The sequence below is a fragment of the Bombina bombina genome, chromosome 9 (assembly GCF_027579735.1).
Source record: "Bombina bombina isolate aBomBom1 chromosome 9, aBomBom1.pri, whole genome shotgun sequence".
Lineage (NCBI taxonomy): Eukaryota > Metazoa > Chordata > Amphibia > Anura > Bombinatoridae > Bombina > Bombina bombina.
The window spans coordinates 250,497,114-250,524,112 of record NC_069507.1 but is presented as its reverse complement, the minus strand read 5'-3'; positions in this window follow the sequence as shown (position 1 = coordinate 250,524,112).

The window sequence follows — 26,999 nt, the reverse complement described above, 5'->3', positions numbered from 1 at the left end:
TAAAGATGTAAAGTACATATAAAGATGTAACGTACATACAAAGATGTAACGTACATACAAAGATGTAAAGTACATATAAAGATGTAAAGTACATACAAAGATGTAACGTACATACAAAGATGTAACGTACATACAAAGATGTAAAGTACATATAAAGATGTAAAGTACATACAAAGATGTAACGTACATACAAAGATGTAAAGTACATATAAAGATGTAAAGTACATATAAAGATGTAAAGTACATACAAAGATGTAAAGTACATATAAAGATGTAAAGTACATACAAAGATGTAAAGTACATATAAAGATGTAACGTACATACAAAGATGTAAAGTACATACAAAGATGTAAAGTACATACAAAGATGTAACGTACATACAAAGATGTAAAGTACATATAAAGATGTAATGTACATATAAAGATGTAAAGTACATACAAAGATGTAAAGTACATACAAAGATGTAAAGTACATACAAAGATGTAACGTACATACAAAGATGTAAAGTACATATAAAGATGTAAAGTACATATAAAGATGTAAAGTACATACAAAGATGTAAAGTACATATAAAGATGTAAAGTACATACAAAGATGTAAAGTACATATAAAGATGTAACGTACATACAAAGATGTAAAGTACATACAAAGATGTAATGTACATACAAAGATGTAAAGTACATACAAAGATGTAAAGTACATACAAAGATGTAACGTACATACAAAGGAGCATATTTATCAAGATCCATATGGAGCTTGAGGCCTCTTGTTTCTGACGAGCCTTAAGGCTTGCTGGAAACAGAAGTTTTCAAGAAGTTATGAAGCCGCGGTCTAAAGAGGCGGCGGACAGAAATCAACCCAATCGAATTCGATCGGGTTGATTGACACCCCCTGCTAGTAAAATCTGCAGGGGGCGTCATTGCGCGGGCAGTTTACAAGAACTGCTGGTGCAATGATAAATGCCGACAGTGTATGCTGTCGGCATTTAGCGATGGGCAGCCATGTGCAGTGGACATGATACTCTACTTCGTATCATGTCCGCTCGCACATTGTTAAATATGCCCCAAAGAGTATTAATGAAATCAGATTATCATAATGCTAATAGTTTCCCCTTGATATAAGCTTCCCTGACCATAAAAATGTTAGAATGTAAAAATCATACATTATAAGGTGAGTGATTGTATATATATGGGAGTTAGCTTGAGGATATATTTTTAGAATTAATTGTGGGTAAACGGATTTAGATCTAACTCTGCATTCAGACCTTGTGGTTCTAAGGTTTTGAAATCATATATCAGTTGTGCTTCATTATATAGTAATTTACGCTCCTGGTTTCCCCCTCTCCAGTCTCTTGCAATACGTTTAATACCCAAGTATTGGAAACCTTTTGTGCTTTTTTGGTGTGCCTCTTTAAAGCGTTTGAATAATAAGTGGCCTTCAAAGCCATTCCTTATATTGCATAGATGTTCGCAAATGCGGTTTTTCAGGGGTCTGCTTGTTTGGCCAAAATATTTTTTGGCACATGGGCATTGTATTAAATAAACTACACCTTTATCTTTACACCTGATGGTCTGATTGATCTTGCAGTGACTGTAATTTTCACCACATTAGTTTTTGTGCTGTGTTTGCAAGCTGTACATTTGTGGCAGGGAAAAATACCTGAGATTTTATTTCCTTTTAAATCTGCCTGTATTTTGTTCCCTTTTAAAGGCATTTTCTAACTCACTAGGTCCTAAAATCTGTTTCATATTCTTTGCTTTTTTTATACACAATTTGTGGTTTTTAACTTAGTGCATTACCTAATACTAAATCCATTCTTAGAATGTGCCAATGCCTGTTTAATATATTCCTTCATTTCTTATGTTGTGTATTGTATGTAGTTATAAAGGGAATACACATATTTTATCTCTTTCACCTGAATGTTTGGCTTTCTCCTGTGTGTCATTATTCTTATTTTTATATAGGAGATCCTTTTGATTAATAGCCCGTACTTCTAATTTTGCAGTTTAAATTTCTTTTTGTCATATCCCCTTTTCACAAATCTCTCTTCTAGAATTTTTGCCCGTATATCATAGTTTTCTGATCTAGTGCAATTCTTTTTAATTCTGGTGCATTGTCCTTTCAGAATATTCTTTTTCCATTTCACATAGTGGCAGCTTTGTGCGGGGTTATAGTTATTAGCATCCGCAGGTTTAAAGTATTTTTTTGTTACTATTTGCTGATCTATAATTTGTATGTTGATATCTAGGAAATTAAAACTTTTACTGCTAAATTTGTGTGTAAATTTCAAACCCATATTAATAATTCTATCTCACCCTTCCATATAAAGAATATATCATCTATGTACCTTCTATAGAGCACCAGGTTTGCCTCCCAGCATGTACCAAAGATATGCATCTCTTCAAACTTTCCCATGAAGATATTTGCATAACTGAGGGCAAACCTAGTGCCCATAGCTGTACCTTTTTGTTGTAAGTAGATTCTGCCTAAAAAGGAGAAGGAGTTATTCTTTAGTATAAATTTTATACATCTTATTAAGAAGCTTGCTTGTAAACATGACATGTTTTTGTCTTTTTTTTTTTAAATGTGATACTGCATTCAAACCCAAATGGTGATCAATTACAGTATATAAAGAAGATACGTCACAACTTACTAAAATATAATTTGGTTTCCACTCTATTTCATCTAATATTTGTAGTAGTTCTGTTGAGTCTTTAAGGTATGCAGGGAGTTGAGTTACATGCTTTTGTAAAAAGGAATCAACATATTGGGATCGATTTGCTGTTACTGAGTCTATCCCTGAAATTATGGGCCTACCGGGGGGGGGGGGGGGAGGGGCTTATGAAGGCTCTTATGGATTTTTGGCAAGTAGTAGAACACTGGTGTTCTCGGTTGATTTATCCTTATGAATTGTAACTCTTTCACATTTAGGACTCCTATTTCCTTTGCTTCTATCAGGAGCTCCCTGAGCGTATCTTAGGGTTATTTTTCAAAATGTTATAGGTGTCTGTGTATCCTAAAACTCTCTCTGCTTCAGTTATATAGTTTTTTTATTTCAAATAACTATCCCCCCACCCTTGTCCGCTGATTTGATAGTCAGATTTTCATTTCTACTTAGTTCCTTCAGAATTTCATTTTCTTAATTGCCCCAATAGTTTATTGTGATTCACAGGTAGGGGGCGTGATTATCTATTAATCAAAATTTCTCATGTGACTATTCGCTATGATGTCAAACGTGTCATAGATGAGTTGGACAACTCATATGTCAATAACCTCCCCTTGCCATGTCTGGCGATACGAGACACATATCCAAGTTAGGAGATCAACATATTAGTAAACATGTATTGCGGTCTGCGTTTGCTTATTTAGTGTTAGATTACAATTGGAGAATGTACAGTAACTCGCAAGCGAAAAGTGGTTTATCAAGGGTCTTTGCACGAATCCTCTTGTATTACAAGTTGAAAGTAAAAGCGTTCCTAATTGAAATAAATGAGTGTTGGGTTAGCGTGACCACAGAGCTCTGTTTAACTGTTTCACAAAACAAAAAAGTCTCACAAAACACATCAAAAATAAATAACAGTAAATTTAAGTTCAGTTACACTCATAATAACAGTATCTGATAAAAAAAATATTAAAAAAATATTGTACAAAAAAGTTATAAGGTTCAAAGATATGAGGTCTCGGGTGTAAGAAAAAAAAGCAGGCAAAGGGCTTTAACATAGAGATATATACATATATATGTCTAAATATGTATAGGTATATATAAAAGCAGGGACACGGCACACACCTGGTGCTCTGCAGGAAATATGTATACAATGTATACACGATCACTGGATGTTACCCACGGCTGGCAGTTGTAAATCCTGGGATATCCAAAAAAGCAGGCAGAAACAGGATTTCCTCAATCACCTTTATTCAGCAAGGAAAGGCTAATTTCCAAACGTTTCGGCTCTCGCAGGAGCCTTTCTCAATGGAAGTGTTCCCTGTATGTCTGTTTGGCTTCCATTGAGAAAGGCTCCTGAGAGAGCCGAAACGTTTGAAAATTAGCCTTTCCTTGCTGAATAAAGGCGATTGAGGAAATCCTGTTTCTGCCTGCTTTTTTGGATATCCCAGGATTTACGGCTGCCAGCCGTGGGTAACATCCAGTGATCGTGTATATATATATATATATATATATATATATATATATATATATATATATATATATTTATTTACATATGTATTTATGTATTTATATGTGCATATATCTGTTTCCAGACATATATACACATATAAATACATATAGGAAAGTTACGCTTGAGAAATCCGCACAGGGGCCGAATGAAGCTTGATGCCACTGTTTTCGCTCAAGCCTTTAGGCTCACCAGAAACAGCAGTTATGAAGCAGTGATCTGTAGACCGTTACTCCATAACTTGGCCACCTGTTCTTAGGCTGTAGACATCAATCCGCCCGATCCTAAACAACCGGGCTGATTGACACCCCCTGCTAGCAGGGGTCGGCATTGCATAAGCAGTTCACAAGAACTAAATTGGGTTTTCTCTAACTAGATTGGGTTTGAGCTGGTATACCGATTACATATAAATATATATATATATATATATATATTCAAGATGTACAACTATGCTGCACTGAGTATAGCAAAATACAGGTAAAATACATCAAGGATAGTCCCTTGTTTTGTCGTAGTAGGAGTTTTTGTCCTCACACGCAAAACTCACCTCCTGCAGTTATACAAGATCCTTCGCATTGATTGTACGCAGGTGAGGATCAAATGCATTTAAAAGAGAAACTCCTGAGTAGAATTTTGAAAATCACGCCATAGCGTATTAATGCCGAAATACCATGCACAGCCCAAATAGGAGTCAACAATTTAAAAGTTCATAATTTATTGGAAATCAATAGTAAAAACAAGTGGAACACTCACATAGCGGTAAGCGGGTGGCGAGTAGTAGGGTGGCTATGTCGTCATCTGACTCGTTTTGCGCGTGAATTGCGCTTTCTCAAAGATCTTTAATCCTTTGAAGATCTTTGATCTATTCATGATGAACTTTTACTACGGCGTGATTTTCAAAATATATATATATCTAAACATCAGATATATGTAGAAATATGTATTTAAGAATAAATATAACTTATTCTTTTTCTTCTGTGAAGAACATTGGAAATGGAAATATTCATATTTTCATGTCGGGTTAGTGCACTTGATAATATGCAATTGTGTTTGTGCGTGAGTAGAATGTCTTTTTCCCACTTTTTTTTCTCCTTTGACTTCTATGAGAAAATACGTTATCGGCTTTTTGTGCGTGTCAGGTTAGCTCACGAGTTATAACTTTTTACTTTTAACTTGTAATGTTGGCACAATCTGACGTGCACAAAAAGCATAATTCTAGCGCAGTTAATGCTCAAGCAGGAGAATTAAATAGTGCTTCATTTGTAATCTGTTCCATAGTTTGCTGGAGATAATAACAAGAACATGCTTAAAGAGTTGTGACTTGCTATATATTAATATAAATATATACAGATATAGATATACTGATATATATAAGTATTCAGCAGCAATTTATTTCTACAGTCATGAGTGTGATGTGGTGTCAAGACAAATGACATCAGAGAAATGCTGTCATTTGAGCTGTGGGCATAGATTGGAAAGCAGCTGATAATGACAAAAATAATTACTCTGATGAGAAGGGAAGGTTTGTTTAATATATAGAGGAAAATAGCTAATTTTTTCTCTAAATAGAACCTGACTTAATAGGTGTAAATGGATTTGGATGCTGTTGTGGGATATTGAGCACTATGGAGCCGATTTATCATCGGTCTAAGCGGATCATGTCCGACAGACATTGTGTGATGCTGCAGGATGTTATAGTTTGCTGCAGAAAGTTGTGTGAGGCTACAGAATGTCACATGATACAGCAGTAAGTCTTGTGGTGCTGCAGGATGTTCCAATTTGCTGCAGAATGTTGTGTGGTGCTGCAGGATGTTCCAGTTTGCTGCAGAATGTTGTGTGGTGTTGCATGATGTTATAGTTTGCTGCAGAATGTTGTGTGGTGCTGCAGGATGTTACAGTTTGCTGCAGAATGTTGTGTGGTGCTGCAGGATGTTACAGTTTGCCGCAGAATGTTGTGTGGTGCTGCAGGATGTTACAGTTTGCCATAGAATGTTGTGTGGTGCTGCAGGACATTATAGTTTGCTGCAGAATGTTGTGTGGTGCTGCAGGATGTTACAGTTTGCCACAGAATGTTGTGTGGTGCTGCAGGATGTTACAGTTTGATGCATAATGTTGTGTGGTGCTGCAGGATGTTACATTTTACTGCAGAATGTTGTCTGGTGCAGCAGGATGTTACATTTTACTGCAGAATGTTGTGTGATGCAGCAGGATGTTACAGTTTACTGCATTATGTTGTGTGGTGCTGCAGAATGTTACAGTTTTCCGCAGAATGTTGCGTGATGCTGCAGGATGTTAAAGTTTACTACATTATGTTGTGTGGTGCTGCAGAATGTTACAGTTTGCTGCAGAATGTTGTGTGGTGCTGCAGGATGTTACAGTTTACTGCATTATGTTGTGTGGTGTTGCAGAATGTTGCAGTTTGCCGCATAATGTTGTGTGGTGCTGCAGGATGTTACAGTTTGATGCATAATGTTGTGTGGTGCTGCAGGATGTTACATTTTACTGCAGAATGTTGTGTGGTGCTGCAGGATGTTACATTTTACTGCAGCATGTTGTGTGTTGCTGCAGGATGTTACAGAATGTTGTGTGTTGCTGCAGGATGTTAAATTTTACTGCAGCATGTTATGTGTTGCTGCAGGATGTTATATTTTACTGCAACATGTTGTGTGTTGCTGCAGGATGTTACATTTTACTGCTGTATGTTGTGTGTTGCTGCAGGATGTCATTTGGTGAAGCAGTATGTTGTGTGTTGCTGCAGGATGTTATAGTTTGCTGCAGAATGTTGTGTGGTGTGGCAGAATGTTACAGTTTGATGCAGCATGTTGTGTGTTGCTGCAGGATGTTACATTGTACTGCAGTATGTTATGTGTTGCTGCAGGATGTTATTGTTTGCTGCAGAATGTTGTGTGGTGTGGCAGAATGTTACAGTTTGATGCAGAATGTTGTGTGTTGCTTCAGGATGTCACATGATGTAGCAGTATGTTATGTGTTGCTGCAGGATGTCACATGATGTAGCAGTATGTTATGTGTTGCTGCAGGATGTCACATGATGTAGCAGTATGTTATGTGTTGCTGCAGGATGTCACATGATGTAGCAGTATGTTATGTAGTGCTGCAGGATGTCACATGATGTAGCAGTATGTTATGTGGTACTGCAGGATGTCACATGATGTAGCAGTATGTTATGTAGTGCTGCAGGATGTCACATGATGTAGCAGTATGTTATGTAGTGCTGCAGGATGTCACATGATGTAGCAGTATGTTATGTAGTGCTGCAGGATGTCACATGATGTAGCAGTATGTTATGTGGTGCTGCATGATATTGCAAAATACTGTTGGATACTTTGTTGTACTGCAGAGAGATGTCTGGTCATATAGTATGATGCATGTCAGTGTACCTCAGGTTGGTTAATACATGAGAACTTGCCTCAGGAATGTGCGTGATGGAAACATGTATAATATAGACACAATAGGGACGATTTATTAAATGTCGGGCAGAAATTTATCATTGCACAAGCATTTCACAAGAAAGGCTTGGGCAATGCCGCCCCTTGCACGTTTGCAAGTGTCAATTATCCCGATCGTATCTGATCATGATAATTGCAGTCAGCCACCTCAGAGGTGGTGTATGAGTTATGAGTAGCGGTCTTATGTTTTTTAAATCCTTTCTCTGGTGAGCCGGAAGGCTCGTGCTGAATAATCAGATGCGCTGCTTGATAAATGTATCCCAATGGTTTTACATTTTAGATAAGAACAGAATAACCAGGTAGTCTGTGTGTATTTCTTTTAGAACAGCTTAGCATATGATTAGTAGAATGTTCATTTATGATGTCAATGAAGTGATAGGATTTTTAATTATAAAATTAGAAATGTTATGAAAATAATAATTGGACACATCATGAGTTGATAGTAACGTTTTGATGGATAAACCTGTATTTAAACACATTAGACATTATTATCGTTACTGAATTAATAATCCATCATTTCACTTTCACCTTGGTATCTGCTGTTTCCTTTGTGGTCTGTGAAATCCACCTTGAAAAACCTGTGAAATTGATTTTCTGTATTGTTTTCTGAGTGTTTCATTAGATTTTCTGGGTATATAATGTACTCTCATTCAGCAATTTTACTAATCCAACGGTGTCTCATCTACTGGAATGGCTTAGACAAGGAAGCAAAGTTCACCTGAGTCTCCATACTAAGTTTACACACAATGAGCTAGATTACAAGCGGAGCGATATTTTGTGCTTGCACGTTAACTCCACTAAAAGTAAGCTTTTTGTAGAGTTGTTACAACTTGAAAAAAAACGGTTTTCCCATGAGAGCTAACCCAATGGCCTCTATGTATGAAGCCGACTACTTTCCTGCATTCGCCGGATCAATACGCTCGCCTAAGCTCGCCTACCATCGCTGCCGCGGACCTGAATACGTTCGCCAAAGTTATCAAGAAAGCTGTCAAGAAGCCGCGCACCAAGTACGGAGTGATGAGCAGCGGACTGTTGTTAACTAACAGTCATCGATCTCGCTGCTCGTCGGCTTCTTCGCAGCTTTCTTGCTAGCCTGTCACTAAGAACCCACACTATATTATACTGTTTTACCCCCTAAACCGCCGCTCCCGGAGCCCCCCGCACCTAAATAAAGTTATTACCCCTTAAACCGCTGCTCCTGGACCCCGCCGCAACTATAATAAATATATTAACCCCTAAACCGCCGCTCCCGTACCCCGCCGCCACCTACATTATACCTATTAACCCCTAATCTGCCGCCCCCTATACTGCCTCCACCTATATTCAAGTTATTAACCCCTATCCTGCGGATCCTGGACCCCGCTGCAACTAAATAAATTGTTTAACCCCTAAACCGCCGCACCCGGAGCCCACCGCCACCTACATTACATTTATTAACCCCTATCCTGCCCCCCACTACACCGCCGCCACCTACATTAAACTAATTAACCCCTAAACCGCTGCTCCCGGACCCCGCCGCAACTAAATTAAATGTTTAACCCCTAAACCGCCGCTCCCGGACCCCGCCGCAACTAAATTAAATGTTTAACCCCTAAACCGCCGCTCTCAGACCCCGCCGCCACCTATATAAAACTTATTAACCCCTATCCTGCCCCCCTATACTGCCGCCACCTATATAAAACTTATTAACCCCTAAACCTAAGTCTAACACTAACACTAACACCCCTCTAACAGCCAATAGAATGCAAGGTCATTCCGATTGGCTGATTGGATCAGCCAATCGGATTTTTCCTACCTTAATTCCGATTGGCTGATAGAACCCTATCAGCCAATTGGAATTCGAGGGACGCCATCTTGGATGACGTCCCTTAAAGGAACCTTTATTCGTCGGGTAGTCGTCGGGCCAGCAGGATGTTCCGCGTCGGAGGTCTGCAAGATGGAGCCGCTGTTGGATGAAGATAGAAGACACCGCTTGGATGAAGACTTCTACCGGATGGAGGATCTCTTCTTGCCCCGCTTGGATGAAGAATTCGGCCCTGCTGGATGAACACGGCTCAAGGTAGGGTGATATTCAGGGGGTTAGTGTTAGGTTTTTTTAAGGGGGTTTGGGTGGGTTAGAGTAGGGGTATGTGGGTGGTGGGTTTTAATGTTGGAGGGAGGGTTGTATTTTTTTTTACAGGTAAAAGAGCTGATTACTTTGGGGCAATGCCCCACAAAAAGCCCTTTTAAGGGCTGGTAAAAGAGCTGATTACTTTGTAATTTAGACTAGGGTAGAGCATTTTTTTTATTTTGGGGGGCTTTATTATTTTATTAGGGGGCTTAGATTAGGTGTAATTAGTTTAAACTTCTTGTAATTCTTTTTTATTTTCTGTAATTTAGTGTTTTTTTTTTTTTGTACTATAGTTTAGTTTATTTAATTGAATTTAATTTTAGGTAATTGTAGTTAATTTATTTAATTAATTTAATAATAGTGTAGTGTTAGGTTTAATTGTAACTTAGGTTAGGATTTATTTTACAGGTAGCTAGGTAGTTATTAAATAGTTAATAACTATTTAATAACTATTGTACCTGGTTAAAATAAATACAAAGTTGCCTGTAAAATAAAATGAAATCCTAAAATAGCTACAATGTAACTTATTAGTTATATTGTAGCTATCTTAGGGTTTATTTTATAGGTAAGTATTTAGTAAAAAAATCCTGTACAAAATGGTGAAAACAGGGCTAGAAAACTAGCAGAAAGGAAGGCCTTCTGGATATTCAAATTAAAAACTAGAATTCCAGGAGGCCTAAATTCTGAATTTGACATAATACATTTTTGGTAAATGGATATCTTTTTTGACATGAATTGGTTCATTTACATGAGACAAAATTAACATCATGTTGAATGGTAGTTTAACATAATGTAGTATCCAACATCTTAACATCCATTATTTAATTATTTATTTTAAACTCCTAAGAATTCATTCATTTGTACTATAAAGGAAGGAAACTATATATCCCCAATGAATTAGTCCCTAATTAATATTTAGTGTTCATTGTTGATATTGATATTTGTGGACCAAGAACAATCATAGGTTATCTAACAACATCATCTTCATAATTACTGCATCAGTACTAGTTCTAATAAATGTCCTTTATTGTTGTGACTATTGCTAGTTATACAGGCTAATGAATAGCAAAGGATACCGCTATTTCAGAGAATAAGCCATAACAGCTCTGATTTCTAAATAAAGTTTCTCAGACAGTGGTCTTTAAGTATAAACAGGCTGGCATTTAACCTTAACCTGTATGTATCACTTTAGCCCTTATTGTTATTTTGATATATGCTAGCCCATTACATTAGTCGATGTTTGTAAGAATAGGTCCTGTTGGTTAAGGGTAAGCGTTTTTGGGCATAGATCACGCAGTGACTTATAAATATAAATATGTTTAAATACAACTATTGCTTTAGCCCCAAACTTTAGGGTGTATGTTAGCCCACTACATTAGTTGCTGTTCAAATGGCAAGCTATGTTGGTTTAGGCAAAGCGATCAGTTGTTATTAATTGTAAGCCAAAGTGCAGTAGCGCAGTATATTTGGATTTCGTCACCGGTAGTGTCTGATTGGTCTAAGAATGAGAGGTGTGTATCACCCTACGAATGGGAAGAACAGACACTACCGTTGATCCTATTGGCACACAAACTTAGAGGTGTGTATCCTTTAGCCAATAGGATAGTAAGAAAGGTATTTTAACGAGGACACAAAGTAAAATGTTTTACACGTGGCTAGGAGTACGGCGTGGGAGCCTACACATGTCAGCCAGTCTTTCATTTTCTTACCTTCAGTTACAGTTTTAACCCCGGGAGTCATTGGACCCTGCACGCATGTCTGTCTCAATAAAGTACATAGATTTTAACCCCTTTGCTGGACTCGGTGCTCCTTCTTTCTATTTTTCAATATTCCATTGGCCACAGTGAGTACGGGTTGAAGCAGGGATCGGCACACATTTTGGCAATCTGCATAAGGGGGATCAGCAGTGGAAGCACAGAAACAGTTCACACACCCGGCAGTGCGGATATACCAAGGAGAGGAGAGCAAATGGAGTAGGAGCCGTGATTTAAAGGGACAGTACTCATGACCGCAGGACAAAGTACCCTTGCCATCACTACAGCGGATTGGAACCTCATGTTTGCATGTGAGTACAGCCATAGAGCTGATGTAATTCTGCCTCTTTTGATGGGTGCATTTTCTGAGCATTGTACCGTTGTTGACTAGAGAGACTGCTGTCAGTGGATACTTACCCCTAACAGACTTTTGCTACCCCTGGTTATACTAAAGAGCACTGACAATATGTACAGGTGATTGTGCTGAGTGTGGAGTGAATAAAGAATGCAACAAGATACTCCAATCACATTTAATATATATACATTCAATATGCTTTATTAGCACAATTGATACCTAGCACATTTTTTGCCGTGGTTTTGGGATTTACTACAGTTAGTTACACAAAAACTTTTTCTGTTCATCTTTATTTTATAGGTAAGTATTTATTTTTAAATAGGAATAATTTAGTTATTAATATTAATTTTTATTTAGATTTATTTTAATAATATTTAAGTTAGGCGGTATAGGGGGGGCAGGATAGGGGTTAATAACTTTAAAATAGGTGGCGGCGGTATGGGGGGGCAGGATAGGGGTTAATAAATTTAATATAGGTGGCAGCGGTATAGGGAGTGGCAGATTAGGGGTTAATAGTTATAATGTAGGTGGCGGCGGGGTCCGGGAGCAGAGGTTTAGGTGTTAATATATTTATTATAGTTGCGGCGGGGTCCGGGAGCAGCGGTTTAGGGGTTAGTAAGTTTATTTAGTTGCGGCGGGGTCCGGGAGCGGTGGTTTAGAGGTTAATAAGTATAAAGTAGGTGGCGGCGGTGTAGGGGGGACAGATTAGGGGTGTTTAGACTCGGGGTACATGTTAGGGTGTTAGGTGCAGACGTTCCCATAGGAATCAATGGGATATCGGGCAGCAGCGAACATGAGCTCTCGCTGCTGTCAGACTCCCATTGACTCCTATGGGATACGGTGGATTGAAAACCAGGTACGCTGGGCCGGAAAAGTGCCGAGCGTACCTGCTAGTTCTTTGATAACTAGCAAAAGTAGTCAGATTGTGCCGAACTTGCGTTCGGCACATCTGTAGTGATGTAAGAATCGATCTGTGTCGGACTGAGACCGGCGGATCCTAGCTTACGTCACTATATTCTACTTTTGCCGGTCTCTAGCCTTTGATAACTAAGGCGAATCAGCCTCGCCACAAATACGCTGCGGAATTCCAGCGTATTTGCGATTGACGGCTTGATAACTAGAGGCCAATGTACACAAAAACCCAAACATTAATGTATTCCCACATAAACTTCAATGAAACGCAAAAAGTGGAAAAAAAAACTGTCATGCAAACTCGATCCCGTTTTCTCAAGTGCACTACCCTGACATGAAATATTAATGTTTTACATTCCAACATTATTCACATAGAAGAATATATCATATATATTCTTATATATATATATATATATATATATATATATATATATATATATATGTGTGTGTGTGTGTGTGTGTGTGTGTGTGTGTGTATGTGTGTGTATGATGTTTTTTGGTACAATATATATCCATAGCTAAATATATAGATGATTATATATAGGTATAGATGTATACAGATGTAGAACATATTCCCTTATGTTAAGAACATTGGAATGTGAAATATTTACTGGAAATACAAAGTTAAACATAGTTAAACACTTTATTAAATATGTATTGCATACCTATGATTTTTTATGTTTTCAGCTTAACTGCAAAGGTCTCCAATGCACTTAAATATATGTATATATGTGTGTACATATGTACTGTATGTATGTGAATGTGAATATATGTTTTTACAGGCATATATACAAATATAAAAACATAAATACACACACACACATACATATACATATATATATATATATATATATATATATATATATATATATATATATATACATACACACACACATACTGTATACATATATATATATATACACTGTATATACACACATACAGTATATATACAGCTTTAGACAAGTATAGGTATGTATCTCTATGTTAAAGCCCTTTGCATTATACACCTGAGAAATAATATCTTTGAGCCCTTATACCCTTAAATGCTATATTTTTTTATAATAATTGTTATCACACAGCGTTATTTTTGTAGTTGTACTTTAAAATGTATTTTTGATGTGATTTGTGAAACTTTTTAGTCGAGCGTAACATTTAATCAGAGCTCTTTATACAGCGCTAACCCGCCACGTGTAAAATTAATTGCGATCAATCTAATGGGTTTACTTTCAATCCAGAACAGCGATTAGCCCCTTTTTGCTCGCATGGAACAGTTAGTGCGCCACTCATAATATAACCCATTGTCTTATAGATTGTAACGAGGACCAAAGTTACCATAACAGTAACCTCTAATTCATCCCATCTCGGCGGGGCAGGGAAAGGGAAAGTAATAACTACTGTGCATAACTCACAGATTACAATAAATCTAAATAAATCTATAAATCTAAATAAAACCATTAGATGAGTTTTATTACAATCTTTAATGTAGAAATACTAATGTGCACTTAATATAGGCCTAGATTTAGAGTTTGGCGGTAGCCGTGAAAACCAGCGTTAGAGGCTCCTAACGCTGGTTTTAGGCTACCGCCGGTATTTGGAGTCACTCAAAATAGGGTCTAACGCTCACTTTTCAGCCGCGACTTTTCCATACCGCAGATCCCCTTACGTAAATTGCGTATCCTATCTTTTCAATGGGATTTTTCTAACTCCGGTATTTAGAGTCGTTTCTGAAGTGAGCGTTAGACATCTAACGACAAAACTCCAGCCGCAGGAAAAAAGTCAGTAGTTAAGAGCTTTCTGTGCTAACGCCGGTTTCTAAAGCTCTTAACTACTGTACTCTAAAGTACACTAACACCCATAAACTACCTATGTACCCCTAAACCGAGGTCCCCCCACATCGCCGACACTCGAAAAAAATTTTTTAACCCCTAATCTGCCGACCGCCACCTACGTTATACTTATGTACCCCTAATCTGCTGCCCCTAACACCGCCGAACCCTATATTATATTTATTAACCCCTAATCTGCCCCCCTCAACGTCGCCTCCACCTGCCTACACTTATTAACCCCTAATCTGCCGACCGGACCTGAGCGCTACTATAATAAAGTTATTAACCCCTAATCCGCCTCACTAACCCTATCATAAATAGTATTAACCCCTAATCTGCCCTCCCTAACATCGCCGACACCTAACTTCAATTATTAAACCCTAATCTGCCGACCGAATCTCGCCGCTATTCTAATAAATCTATTAACCCCTAAAGCTAAATCTAACCCTAATACTAACACCCCCCTAAGTTAAATATAATTTAAATCTAACGAAATTAATTAACTCTTATTAAATAAATTATTCCTATTTAAAGGTAAATACTTACCTGTAAAATAAACCCTAATATAGCTACAATATAAATTATAATTATATTATAGCTATTTTAGGATTTATATTTATTTTACAGGTAACTTTGTATTTATTTTAACCAGGTACAATAGCTATTAAATAGTTAAGAACTATTTAATAGCTAAAATAGTTAAAATAATTACAAATTTACCTGTAAAAGAAATCCTAACCTAAGTTACAAATAAACCTAACACTACACTATCAATAAATTAATTAAATAAAATACCTACAATTACCTACAATTAACCTAACACTACACTATCAATAAATTAATTAAATACAATTGCTACAAATAAATACAATTAAATAAACTAGCTAAAGTACAAAAAATAAAAAAGAACTAAGTTACAAAAAATAAAAAAATATTTACAAACATTAGAAAAATATTACAACAATTTTAAACTAATTACACCTACTCTAAGCCCCCTAATAAAATAACAAAGCCCCCCAAAATAAAAAAATGCCCTACCCTATTCTAAATTACTAAAGTTCAAAGCTCTTTTACCTTACCAGCCCTGAACAGGGCCCTTTGCGGGGCATGCCCCAAGAAATTCAGCTCTTTTGCCTGTAAAAAAAACACATACAATACCCAAGCCCCCCAACATTACAACCCACCACCCACATACCCCTAATCTAACCCAAACCCCCCTTAAATAAACCTAACACTAAGCCCCTGAAGATCATCCTACCTTGTCTTCACCATACCAGGTTCACCGATCGGTCCAGAAGAGCTCCTCCGATGTCCTGATCCAAGCCCAAGCGGGGGGCTGAAGAGGTCCATGATCCGGCTGAAGTCTTCATCCAAGCGGGGCAGAAGAGGTCTTCCATCCGATTGAAGTCTTCATCCAAGCGGCATCCATCCGGAGAGAAGCGGCAGCATCCTGAAGACCTCCACCGCGGAACATCCATCCTGGCCGACGACTGAACGACGAATGACGGTTCCTTTAAATGACGTCATCCAAGATGGCGTCCCTCGAATTCCGATTGGCTGATAGGATTCTATCAGCCAATCGGAATTAAGGTAGGAATATTCTGATTGGCTGATGGAATCAGCCAATCAGAATCAAGTTCAATCCGATTGGCTGATCCAATCAGCCAATCAGATTGAGCTTGCATTCTATTGGCTGATCGGAACAGCCAATAGAATGCGAGCTCAATCTGATTGGCTGATCGGATCAGCCAATCGGATTGAACTTGATTCTGATTGGCTGATTCCATCAGCCAATCAGAATATTCCTACCTTAATTCCGATTGGCTGATAGAATCCTATCAGCCAATCGGAATTCGAGGGACGCCATCTTGGATGACGTCATTTAAAGGAACCGTCATTCGTCGTTCAGTCGTCGGCCAGGATGGATGTTCCGCGGTGGAGGTCTTCAGGATGCTGCCGCTTCGCTCCGGATGGATGCCGCTTGGATGAAGACTTCAATCGGATGGAAGACCTCTTCTGCCCCGCTTGGATGAAGACTTCAGCCGGATCATGGACCTCTTCAGCCCCCCGCTTGGGCTTGGATCAGGACATTGGAGGACCTCTTCTGGACCGATCGGTGAACCTGGTATGGTGAAGACAAGGTAGGATGATCTTCAGGGGCTTAGTGTTAGGTTTATTTAAGGGGGGTTTGGGTTAGATTAGGGATATGTGGGTGGTGGGTTGTAATGTTGGGGGGCTTGGGTATTGTATGTTTTTTTTTACAGGCAAAAGAGCTGAATTTCTTGGGGCATGCCCCGCAAAGGGCCCTGTTCAGGGCTGGTAAGGTAAAAGAGCTTTGAACTTTAGTAATTTAGAATAGGGTAGGGCATTTTTTTATTTTGGGGGGCTTTGTTATTTTATTAGGGGGCTTAGAGTAGGTGTAATTAGTTTAAAATTGTTGTAATATTTTTCTAATGTTTGTAAATATTTTTTTATTTATTGTAACTTAGTTCTTTTTTATTTTTTGTACTTTAGTTAGTTTATTTAATTGTATTTATTTGTAGCAATTGTATTTAATTAATTTATTGATAGTGTAGTGTTAGGTTTAATTGTAACTTAGGTTAGGATTTATTTTACAGGTAATTTTGTAATTATTTTAACTATTTTAGCTATTAAATAGTTCTTAACTATTTAATAGCTATTGTACCTGGTTAAAATAAATACAAAGTTACCTGTAAAATAAATATTAATCCTAAAATAGCTATAATATAATTATAATTTATATTGTAGCTATATTAGGATTTATTTTACAGGTAAGTATTTAGCTTTAAATAGGAATCATTTATTTAATAAGAGTTAATTAATTTCGTTAGATTTAAATTATATTTAACTTAGGGGGGTGTTAGTGTTAGGGTTAGACTTAGCTTTAGGGGTTAATATATTTATTAGAATAGCGGTGAGCTCCAGTCGGCAGATTAGGGGTTAATGTTTGAAGTTAGGTGTCGGCGATGTTAGGGAGGGCAGATTAGGGGTTAATACTATTTATGATAGGGTTAGTGAGGCGGATTAGGGGTTAATAACTTTATTATAGTAGCGCTCAGGTCCGGTCGGCAGATTAGGGGTTAATAAGTGTAGGCAGGTGGAGGCGACGTTGTGGGGGGCAGATTAGGGGTTAATAAATATAATATAGGGGTCGGCGATGTTAGGGCAGCAGATTAGGGGTACATAGGGATAATGTAAGTAGCGGCGGTTTACGGAGCGGCAGATTAGGGGTTAATAATAATATGCAGGGGTCGGCGATAGCGGGGGCGGCAGATTAGGGGTTAATAAGTGTAAGGTTAGGGGTGTTTAGACTCGGGGTACATGTTAGAGTGTTAAGTGCAGACGTAGGAAGGGTTACCGCATAGCAAACAATGGGGCTGCGTTAAGAGCTGAACGCGGCTTTTTTGCAGGTGTTAGGTTTTTTTTCAGCTCAAACAGCCCCATTGTTTCCTATGGGGGAATCGTGCACGAGCACGTTTTTGAGGCTGGCCGCGTCCGTAAGCAACTCTGGTATCGAGAGTTGAAGCTGCGTTAAAAATGCTCTACGCTCCTTTTTTGGAGCCTAACGCAGCCTTTTTGTGGACTCTCAATACCAGAGTTATTTTTATGGTGCGGCCAGAAAAAAGCCGGCGTTAGTTTTTCGGTTCGTTACCGACAAAACTCCAAATCTAGCGGATAGTGTTTCCATAATAATCATGATACAAAATATATGTTTTTCTCTTTTTTAATTACTGTTAGTGTAAGACATATTTTTTCACACTCACTTATGTATAAATGGTGAATCTATTATGAATATTATCAATTATAGGTTAACCTGCACCTGGATTCCACAGTCTGGGTAGTGGGTACATTGGAAGGGGGCAAGGCTAAATTGTGCTACCAGGATACCAGGAAATTTTGCGGTGGGTTGCAGCAGCTGGGGCTGGAAAACTGCAATTTAAAGGGGTGTTTAATGGATGCAATTGGGTTGTAGGTTGAATATATAACAACAATCTGGCACGTTTTTTTTAATACTAACAAATATAATTTATCCCAGTAATCCCCTTTTAAAAAAATTGGATGTGCGCATTCCACTGACTCAACAGAAAATAGGGCTGGTTTCCAGGGCTGTTTTTTATTCCCAGTCTGACCCTGGGAAGGTGTAACACCGCAATGCTGATTTGTGGTTGACAAAAATGAAATACAAATTCATAAAAAAGACTAAACAAAACAAATGAATGCAGACACAGGGTGGTCCTGTTCAAATAGCTTACAATCTATAAAGACTTAGGGTGCCAATCCTATTTATCTCAACGTAGGTTATTCATAAAATTGTTCTAGAGTTCCGTCATTGACTTTAAATTAACTACAATAAGAGAAATCCACATGAATGACATAACTGCTGGCTAGTGGAAATCTCTTTAAGTACTTTAATTGTAGCATAATTATCCAGACAGCATACAATGTGCGAGTTATGAAAATGAGCCGCAGATACGGTAGATAGTGTAATTTGTTTGTCTTCATCTTGTTTTTAAGAACAATCAACACTAATTGTTATAATAACAGTTTGGTAGTTACACTAACAATTTTATTTACCTGTAGTGTTTCCTACACATAAACATAATATAGACTTGTTTAGGGACATGTTTTTAAATGTAAAGGGACATGAAACTGTTTACAATTGTAATAAAAAATGTTTCATTATGAGTGGTAAAACATGTTTTTATAATATTTTTTACTGCTTTGCCCTTTTTCTGTAATTGCAGATTTTTTAATTCTAAGAATTGGAGGTGCAAACCGGACTTCATACGTTCCATCCTGCTACATACCTGTACCTAATTCATTTGCAAATAGTGACAAAATAAGAAACTGCAAAACAAGTATTGTTAACAAAATTGCAGTGGAAAGTATTGTTACTCCAGTAACAAGTCCAGATTGCCCCCTCAAGATAAAGAAAGTGATGGGGGAAGTTGAAAAAAAAATTTGGTTGAAAAACACAGTATATACAAAATGAAATAAAAGATATGTAAAAGAGTCCAGTATATAAATGATGTCTTAAATGGAAAGGACAGGAAAAGTATCCCAAGATTGCTTGATTGTAGTGGTGATCTTCACCAACCTCACAGGAGAGAAGGAAAACACATAATAGTGAAGACCGTAAGAATGATGTGGACTGACCACAATGGAATGATAATCACACTTTTTCTGATCTATCACTAAGCTCTTAGAATAGTTTAAAAGCCCCTGGCTCCCCTGGAAACTAAGGAACTCTAAAATAAGTGATAAAAGCAATATTTTTTCTAAAAACATAGGACACAAATACAGACTGTACTCAAGGTAACAACACAGCTTGCAAGTAACCGATCTTGGGCTCAATTACATACTGTATGTGGCGTCACCCACAAAAGCCGGATGTCGCAATAACATATATACGGCCCTGCATACAAGTGTGGCATGTATATTTTATCATAGAACCAGCGTCACAAGTCAGTATCACATATTCAGCGCAAGGACTTACGCGGTGAAAATGGGGAAATTTACTCCATTTTCACCTCACCACCCATAGGCAGGCACAGCAAGTCTTGCTCTTGGTATATATATATGAGCACCAAAACTCCCTGAAAGTCTTAACAAACACCTAACGCATGCGCAATATGTACCTCTCAACCGCCATCCCCCCAACGCAATAACTAATAAAATGTATTAACCCGGGGGGGCGGAGCTAGCCTGAGAATGGAGCAGACGCATACTAGCAGAGCTCCATAGACTTTATCTTATAAATCTCTGCTTTATGTACTAAAACTCAATCATTTTACCTCTAGACAGTTTTAATTTACCAGCTTAAATTCTAATGTCACCAGAGGACGAACGGGATTGACTTTCCTACACCTGTATCCACTCCCTGACATGGTGGCAGGCTTCCACGGGAGCTGAGGACCAGCCCTGCTCAAGGGTGGACTCTGGCTCAAAATAGCGACCCACTCTACAAGCTCGAGGTGCACCTTACCACACGATTGTGCAGCCATAAGCATGAGGGCCTGCCGCTGCACCATTTAATACACAACCAAATAAGCCGCCATCCTGAGCCACTGTAAACGGCCGCCCGACGTGACACAGCTCTAGCCGGCACCTAAGAAAAAGCATTGATGCTGACAGCCGGAGTCTCTTGTGTGCCATCGATGTCTGGTAAAGTAGTGATCTACAGCCATCACACAGGCTACGCACAACTAACAGCTGATATCCTAGGCCACAGGCCTCTACACGTGGTGGGATCTAGCCACTTTAGGCCGGTGTGAACTTTGGAGGACCCCTCCTTCCAGAAGTTTCAGGGCATATCATACTCCATATTGAAGATCAGTGCCTCATATAGACCCAGAAGTAACAGAGGTCTCCAGGTTGGGACACCTAAGCTCATGTGGGGTGATTGGACGACAAACACTTGGACTTCACTCTGAATACAGAGTAGGTTTTGTCATCTGACTTACTATATTGTGTAGGATCCAGCAATACTGTCTAACATTTACATACCTGCTATTTAAACAATCTGTATTGGTTTGCCCAGTCTCCTCTCCCTTTCCCACTTAGCCAGTCTAAGTGGGTCACCTCCACAATCCTTTCTCCTCTCAGCAAATTTACAAAAAGTTGTTGAATATTATTTAATTGCGGGGGGGGGGGGGGGGGGTTCTCCATATTTTGCACAACTAAAAAATAGTCTCTCATATTAATTCCCTGTTGAACTTCCCTCCTAAGTATTAATACATTTGCACTGTTAGGCCTGTTATACTAATACAGAATGTACTTGGCACCCTATCCTTTTGGCAGCCTGGGATGGATCTGCTCTCATTGAAATTGTGATACTTAAAAGTTTGGGGTTATCTCAAGAGCAGCTTGCCTAATCCCTTCTCCTTCCCCTCTCCCACTTAGCTTGTCTAAGCTGGTCACTACCACACCCCTTTTCCCCCTTATATAAGATGCCCCCTTTTTCACCAGAGGAGAGGGAACATAATATACTTATAGTATTCACATAGTTATTGGTACCATAGAGTACACCTGAAATAGCCTATTTGTTGTTCCCAATTTCCTCACTTCTCAGTAGTTTTTAATGCCTCCTCCCATTCACTTTGTTGGATCTATAGGGGTTTGTCCAACTCTTAAATGCTCTCCAATATACCTCAGCCACTTATGCGATAAGGACCACAAATTAGCTCACATAAGTATTCCTATATCCTTTCAAATCTAGTACCTCCTTCCCAACTTATAGGCATAGATACACTAAAGGAGTAGGAACCTATTGCATTGTATATCAATTGTCTGTTATATTAAGGTATACATTCTGGATATACATATATATATATATATATATATATATATATATATATATATATATATATATATATATATATATATATATATTGATACTGTATCTTTGGATACTTTTATCTATTAGGGCTGACCACTCTCCATCTCTATCCGCTCCCACTCAGCCTGCCTGTGTGGGTCACATCCCTCTTCCTTTTCCCCCCTAAAAGCAGGATGTATCCCACTACCCAGAGAAAGAGAGTGGAACACCCCTACAACCACACTCTCTTGCTCCTAGACCGGAGGGACTTCTGGTCTTCCCCTTGTGGGGGTATCATAAGGATCCCAAAACCTATATTGGTTACCTCATTTCACCTGGCCTAATTTGGCCTGTAAGGAGGCTTCCTCCTATGATGATGTATTGCTCAAGAAAGTCTGAATTATGTGGTCAGCCCGCATTGACAGCTTTTGTATAAATTATCTTTTCACTATGTAATTTAACGTTCTAGCTCAACTTCCTTTTTTTATCAGTAGCCATCTTCCAAGAAACAAAGGCTGGGGTTCTGTGGCTTGCACTTTTGTCTAGGCATTGTTGTTCAGTTAAAATGCCGCACACCTCACGTAGACACCCCAAAACTCATTTTTCACAATTCACGCCTCACTCCGCTACTCATTCTTATAGCAACCAAATTGATCTGAACTCACAAGATGAGGACTCTCAATCCAGCATGCATTCATGTGCTGCATCCCAGCAATATATCACAGAGTCTACTATGCAGAAGATGTTGGCAGCTCAAACCCTCTCTATCACACAGGAAATTCACAGAAGCTCTGCAGACTTACGTAAGGAAATGTCAGAGATAGGTGAAAGAGTTGATGCCCTTGAACGAACACAAGATAACTTGGTTATAGACCACACCAACCTCCTCTCATACTCTGAATCCCTTTCTGACCAGATCATACATCTCTAACTAAAATTTGCGGATCTGGAGGACAGATAAAGGAGAAGTAACATCAGGTTCATAGGCATTCCTGAATCTATGTCACCTAGAGAAATACAAGAATTTCTCATAGGTCTATGTACTGAGCTTCTTCGATCATTTGAGAGGGCCCCTAACATCATGGAGGGATGCCATCTGGCTCTGAGACCTAGAACAATCTCATTGAATAAACCTAGAGATGTAATAGCCTGCTTCCACAGCTTTAGTGTCAAGGACAAAATCCTACAGGCAGCTTACCGCAAGCCTCCTTTATCAGAGAAATACCGGTATAGCCAGCTTCTGCAGGACCTCTCCCAACATACTCTTCAACAGAGACACTTATACTCCCCAGTTACTGAGGTTCTTTGATGTGCCAACATTCAATATTGCTGGGATTACTCTACTAAACTTGTGATCACAAAGGACAACCAAGTCCATAACATTACCTCCCCCACCCAGGGCATTACGCTCATGGTGTTGTGGGTTCTCCACCCGGCAAACGGGAACCCCCAACCACCCCCTCAATCAAAAATGAGGGCTTCTGCACCAGAATGGCATTCAAAAGACCAAAGACAAAAACGTCAAAAACAGCACTCATCTCAGGACACCACAGTATCTTAACTGAACATCAATCTGGACTCTAACCCCTTATAGTCAGATGGCTACCAAGAATGTGGACTTCTATAACACTTTATCAGATGTTTGTGAGTCAGCAGGCAATCTGATATACTTGAATGTTATCTTTTGCATGTTGAGCTATTGTTACAGTTGTTGCTCTATTTATTGTTAATTACCTCCTAAACAAGTATACACCCAGGCAGGGTGTTCCATTTTGGCCTTATAATTCATAAGGCACTCCCCCTCCCATACAGCCCAAAAGTCGGGCTCCACTTGGTGAACTACTTTCACCACATTTCTTCTCAATGTTATCAATGATGCTATTTAGCAAATATCTTTATTTCTCTTTTCACCGTTCTTTCCCCCTCCTTCCCTTTTCTGGTTCCTGGTATATAGATGCCCCCGTACCAGACTAAATGGCCAGTAAGGATACAATCAAACTCCTCACTCACAACGTCAGAGGACTAAACTCCCCAGGTAAGAGAAGCCTCTTTCTTAATTCCCTGACACACTGAAACCCAGATGTAGTCTTCATCCAGGAAACACATTGGAAAGACAAAAACACACCCAAACTTCTCACTAAACTTTAATAAATTTTTGAATATGCCCCACTTACAGCTAAGACTAGAGGAGTTGATATCCTCATTCATAAACAACTTGCCTGGGAAGTAATACATGAAGAAAAAGATCCCCAAGCCAGGTATAATATTCTAAAATGTAAACTTAATCAGATTCTTTACACCTTAGTATCGATCTACCTCCCTAACAGTGGACAACTCCAATACCTACATAAAATTTTATGCCTAGTCGATAAACTTAAACAAGGCAGAACTATCTTAAGTGGAGACTTTAACTTTGTCTGGTACCCTCATATAGATAAGAAAACAACGAAACCTAGAGCTAGGGTTGATCAGGACGACGGTCAATTCTTTAAATTTAGGTCACTAATGACAAAATTTGGGTTTTATGATGCTTAGAGGGCACTTACACATACTAGACAGAGACTACACAAACTTCTCCCATCCTCACTCTGTTTACTCTTGACTAGACTACATCTTTTGTCTGGCCCCTACATTAGACTACATTAAATCGGTTAACATACACTTAAGCCCGTGGTCGGATCACGATCAGGTATCCATAACATTGTATAAACCTCAAGACAGATCTAATTTTTCATCCTGCAGCATGCCCCACACCATACTCTCTGACATCCTATTCCACAAGGAATTATGCAAAGACACTAGCGAATTCATTCACTTCAATGACAATCAAACAGTCACTGATGATATTCTTTGGGGAGCATTTAAAGCCTCAACTCGTGGTCTCATAATAAAAAAAACAAGCCATGATCAAGAAATCATTGGGGCTCCCACTATCTCAGGCTTTCAGTTCCCTAAGAGACTTGGAACATCGTAATCGTCTATCCCCTTTACCACAACTAACAACCAAAATAAGGGAATTAAAAAAAATATATATACCACTTAGAACTTAAACGCACCCAACAACATTTAGTGAACATAAAGCAACTCTTTTAAAAATATAAATGCAATAAAGCGGATATCTTACTGGTGAACAAAATCAGTAGCAAAACCAATCTGGCACGTATTCCACTCCTGAAACACAATGGCCAAGCCTCTTGCCTCCCTAAACAAATAGGAACATTCTTGGCCCCTTACTACGAATCATTATATAATATACGGGACTCAGAAACCCTTACCCCTACACCTAAAGTCACTATTCAAAAGCTCTTACAATTCCTCCAACTCTCAACCCTCACATCAAAACAGCAGGACACTTTGAAGTCCCCTATCTCCCTAGGAGAGATTAAGGAAGTAATCAAAAACCTCAAACCACTTAAAGCCCCAGTCCCAGATGGATACCCAGCACTCTTTTACAAAACCTTTATACAAGAATTATCCCCTTTACTTCAGAGCTTCTTCCATCTAGCTGGCACACAGGGCCCTTTACGGAAGGAATTCCTTGAAGCAACTATCATTTCCATACCTAAACCCGATAAGGATCCCTCTATTTGTTCCAACTACAGGCCTATATCTTTGATAAATACAGATATTAAGATATAGTCTAAGATCCTGGCCAATTGAATTTCAAAAATACTCCCTCTCCTTAAAAAACAAAGATCAATTAGGATTCATCCCCAATCATGAGGGCCCTGACAATACCAGACGCCTCCTTAACATCACTATGGAAGCCACTAGATTGAATAAGCCCTTCTCTGTAATCTCTTTAGATGCTGAGAAGGCTTTTGATTGAGTTTGATGGGAATATCTTTGGGAGGTTCTAGACACCTTTAATTTTCCCCAAGTTACACAATCTTTTATAAAAGCGCTATATTCAACTCCTACCGCTTGGGTAAGGGGTCTGGGCTTTTGCTCAGACCCCTTTATGCTCTCCAATGGTACGAGACAGGGTTGCCCTAGCAATCGAACCCCTCGCTGAACTCATTCGTTGAGACGCTAAACTAAAGGGGATCACACTCCACCGTATCACACATAAAATTGCACTCTTTGCGGACAATATTACAATCTTTACTTCATCCCCTAATGAAACAGTCCCTGCTTTGCTATCCCTTTTGGCAATATATCCTACTATAAACTAAACCAGACCAAAACGGAATCTATACATGGGGCTATAAACAAGCTTATGCACAGCATAGGAGAAAGATGGAACAGGCTTCTCTCCCCAACTGCATTCAACTGCAAGACCTAATTTGGGTACCCCTCACTACCGAAGAAACCTGAACATAGTTAACCATATTATCTTGGAATGTTTACACATGTGGGACAAAATCAGACATTACCCTAATGTAGCCCCACATCCCTCACCCATTCACTCCATCATGGGTCTTCTACTAGGACTACCCGAATCCTACCCTTACTCCTGGTCTAACTTAGGACTAACTCATATCTCTGACCTAATGCAGAACCAAACAAAAAACACATACCCTCCCCTCGACCAAATAGCTGGGCCCCACGCAATACCTCCCTATTTACATTTCGAGAACACAAGATTGAAATGTATACTTAGGTCTTGGGGATTACGTCTCTCCCCTCCTTGCCCTCTAACGATCTGGGAAACCAAATTGAATCAGGGGGGGAAACTTTAAAAACCAATGACTAAACACTACTCCCTTATGAAAGGAGCTGTCCCGGACCTTAAACCACCTCACGTAACTTAATGGGAGGACATTCTGAATATCAACATTCCTCCACAAAACTGGACTAAAACCATTACCCTCACCACTAAAGTCATACATTGCACAACTCTATTTGAAACTTTCTATAAATTTCTCACCCACTGGTACTATATACCTACCAGATTATTCAAATTCAATCTCTGCCCTTCGCGTAATTGCTGGAGAAGTTGCGGACAAATTAGGAGACTCTTTACACATATGGTGGAGCTGTCCTAAACTTACAACATTATGGAACTTGAGTATTAATACTTTAACAAGACTAGGTATTCAGCAACTGCACTCTTACACATAG